Source organism: Dendrobates tinctorius, unplaced genomic scaffold, assembly GCF_039654945.1.
Source record: "Dendrobates tinctorius isolate UK_male_01 unplaced genomic scaffold, ASM3965494v1 ptg000300l, whole genome shotgun sequence".
Classification (NCBI taxonomy): domain Eukaryota; kingdom Metazoa; phylum Chordata; class Amphibia; order Anura; family Dendrobatidae; genus Dendrobates; species Dendrobates tinctorius.
In genome coordinates this window covers 322,404-326,277 of record NW_027361967.1, presented here as the reverse complement: position 1 = coordinate 326,277, position 3,874 = coordinate 322,404, and the positions used below count along the sequence as shown (strand labels likewise).

The 3,874-nt window shown below is 37.3% G+C and overlaps 1 non-coding gene across 1 annotated transcript; it reads right to left on the bottom strand.

Moving 5' to 3' along the window:
- Positions 1-1,883: 1,883 nt before the first annotated feature.
- Positions 1,884-1,956, bottom strand: TRNAF-GAA (transfer RNA phenylalanine (anticodon GAA)). Its single transcript has one exon. It is a non-coding gene; the product is annotated as a tRNA-Phe (tRNA).
- Positions 1,957-3,874: the final 1,918 nt, after the last annotated feature.

Sequence of the window (3,874 nt, the reverse complement as noted above, 5' to 3'; positions counted from 1 at the left end):
TACTGTGTGTATACTATAAAACAACTTATTACATTTTATATTTTATATCCTCCGGACTGAATACAGATAATGTAGCGTGATTATTAAACACTTTGCATTCAGGAAATGCAGCTGAAATAGCAGTCTAACCAGTATGGCAGTATATTCAATATGAGAGCTGCGGACAGGCGTGTCACAACAATGCATCAATACTTCAAACATAAAAAAAAACTATTATGAATGTATTCCTTATCCCTTTCACTGTTCTTTTGTTACCAAGGCAACTAGGGCTGGGCTTTTTGTCACTTTAGGTATAGTAAATAGTGGTAATCACTTCTAGATAGGTGGTTGATATTTCAGCAGAGGGGGAAAAATTAGTAATCACCTCTTTCCTTAAAAATGTATATACCGTGTCATTCACGTCACCGGGCCCAGTTTATACCGTGGGCGTATGGCCGGACGTGAGCACCTATATGTATATATCTGATATATATATATAACTTCTTCGACCGTCTAAGGTCGGAACCAGGGTGATAACTCAGTGGAAACAGCCCCTTTGCACTCTGCTCTGTATGCTTCTAGTAGCCCTAGTGCAGTATGAAATAGTTTTTATCAGATACTAGATGGATTCTAGATACACCCTCCGAATTGGTTAGACCGGATAATACACACAGACAATTAAGGAATTATATACCTGACCGGGTCCATAGGCTCAGGACTTTCAAACGTGGTCAGTTTAAGGGTTCAGAGAAGACAGCCAACTATCTCCTCCCAGCCGGACGTGAATACAGAAGGTTAGGTAAGATGATATATTTTCTCACCAGGTCTCGAGCTGCAGTCTCGTCCCGCTGGAAAGACGTCCGTCCTGGGGGGAGATTTTGTTGCGGCTGTGATCATCTGGTATCGTCCTTCGATATGCAATTGGAACTTAACTCCTTCCATGCTAGTCAGCAGAAATGTTACCATTCCTTGTGATTAAAAACTTTTCACACCACCCCAAAAAAGTCAATAAATAACATTTTTTATATGCGTACTTTTCGTCTGCATTAATTTTTAAACCTCCATTTATTTTGTTTGGATATTAGAAATGTTAGATTTCTCACAAATGCGGTGATGCACCACATTTCTTCAGAAACTACTGTTTGGCCACACAGCAGGGCTTTGAAAGGAAGAGCCCTATTTGGGTTTTGCAATGCAGATTTTGCAGGAATACCTTGCAGATGAAATTTGCAGAGTACCAAAACAGCAGAAAACCTCCCAAAGTGACCACATTTTAGAAATTATTTTGCACAATGAGTTAATCAACACCTGCAATTACTATTGTCAGCCTATAGGTGTTTTCACTCTGAACCATCCAGCATTGCAAGTATGCCAGTTTAGTGCCCAGCTTTTGCTTGCAGAGGCAAGCAACCCATACATTTTTAAGTGGGCTCTACTCACTGGAGCAATGTCAAATATGTAGATGCTTTGTCTCACCATTAAAGTAGAAACCTCCTATATTTCAAATTAAAGATGACGGACCTGTGTGGAGCTTGTGTTTTTTGCCTTTTTGACTTTGTCCACAGCATATTTTTTAAGGACATTTGTCTCAGTAATGCCTCAGTGTTTCAAAGTCAAACAAGCTGACTATAATCATTCAGCTAGTGTCTGATAAGTGCTGTCTGTTTCAGCTATCAGGTTACCTTTTAATCCTCTTACAGCTAAGTCAATCTGAAATAAAACAAAATAGAGGAAAAATTACTAAAAAACATTCATGTGTTCAAAAGGAAAAAGTTACCGTTTCTCAAATTTTTAACATTTTGTTTTCTGTAGATAGTTAAGATTTTTAGGCCTTTTGATCATGATCAGTCCATGTGCTTTGTTTAATATCTCCTTAAAATGTAAACGGTGAAGAAAAAGCATTTTGCCGAAACCTGGGATTGGACCAGGGACCTTTAGATCTTCAGTCTAACGCTCTCCCAACTGAGCTATTTCGGCCATATCTATACATTTTCTGGGGGGTTTGACACTCTGCAAATGTCAAGTGTCACACCTGGAGGGATATATTATAATTTTTCATTTGACTGTTTTTTGAAGCATGATTTCTATTTGAAACGCCTTCCATTTTGCTGTACATATTTAATAACATTCATTAACTATTTGTGAATGAGTAGAAAAAGACAGCAATTTTGCCATTGAATTTTTACATTTTCAGTTTGTCTCCATGCACCAGTATAATTCTGACCCTGTGCTTCTAGAATAGGTCATGGTCGCACATAAAACACAATTTGCATGCATACTGTTACATCAAGTTTTATTTTTTATGAGATGCAAACAATTGGAGCAAAAAAGAGACAAAAATTTAGAGAAAATATTTTATTGATTGTTAAAAGTGAGACCATTTGTCCCAAAATGTGCTGAAACATGTCAGAAGGACATGGGCATTTCACATTTTTTAAACTATGATTACCTACTTGTTAAGTTTTTGTTAATTAAGTATCGTTATGGTCTATTGATGTATGAGGTGAAAACTATGAAAGTAGACTTACCAGCAAATCCGTTTCTAGATATATTTCATGACAGCACTTTAGAAGGTTGATTCCCTACCCTAATAGGGACAGAGAACACAAAGAGGTGAAATAGTCCCTCCTCATTGACTGTCCAAAGGATTTTTCTAGTGCCAAAAGAACAACAGACATATGCACAAAAAAACCTGTTTGATGTTCCTAGAGTTCTTTTTTGAGAGGACAAATTCAGATTCACTCCAAAGACTCTCTGGAAATTTTTCAAAACCACATTACTAAGCTTTGTTTGACCTCATCTAATCAATAAATGAAGATAAAGTTTCTTGAAATTAAATGTTGATGTCAGAAGTGGGATTTGCACCCACGCCTCCAGGGAAGACTGCGACCTGAACGCAGCGCCTTAGACCGCTCGGCCATCCTGACTTCGATATGCAATTGGAACTTAACTCCTTCCATGCTAGTCAGCAGAAATGTTACCATTCCTTGTGATTAAAAACTTGTCACACCACCCCAAAAAAGTCAATAAATAACATTTTTTATATGCGTACTTTTCGTCTGCATTAATTTTTAAACCTCCATTTATATTGTTTGGATATTAGAAATGTTAGATTTCTCACAAATGCGGTGATGCACCACATTTCTTCAGAAACTACTGTTTGGCCACACAGCAGGGCTTTGAAAGGAAGAGCCCTATTTGGGTTTTGCAATGCAGATTTTGCAGGAATACCTTGCAGATGAAATTTGCAGAGTACCAAAACAGCAGAAAACCTCCCAAAGTGACCACATTTTAGAAATTATTTTGCACAATGAGTTAATCAACACCTGCAATTACTATTGTCAGCCTATAGGTGTTTTCACTCTGAACCATCCAGCATTGCAAGTATGCCAGTTTAGTGCCCAGCTTTTGCTTGCAGAGGCAAGCAACCCATACATTTTTAAGTGGGCTCTACTCACTGGAGCAATGTCAAATATGTAGATGCTTTGTCTCACCATTAAAGTAGAAACCTCCTATATTTCAAATTAAAGATGACGGACCTGTGTGGAGCTTGTGTTTTTTGCCTTTTTGACTTTGTCCACAGCATATTTTTTAAGGACATTTGTCTCAGTAATGCCTCAGTGTTTCAAAGTCAAACAAGCTGACTATAATCATTCAGCTAGTGTCTGATAAGTGCTGTCTGTTTCAGCTATCAGGTTACCTTTTAATCCTCTTACAGCTAAGTCAATCTGAAATAAAACAAAATAGAGGAAAAATTACTAAAAAACATTCATGTGTTCAAAAGGAAAAAGTTACCGTTTCTCAAATTTTTAACATTTTGTTTTCTGTAGATAGTTAAGATTTTTAGGCCTTTTGATCATGATCAGTCCATGTGCTTTGTTTAATATCTCCTTAA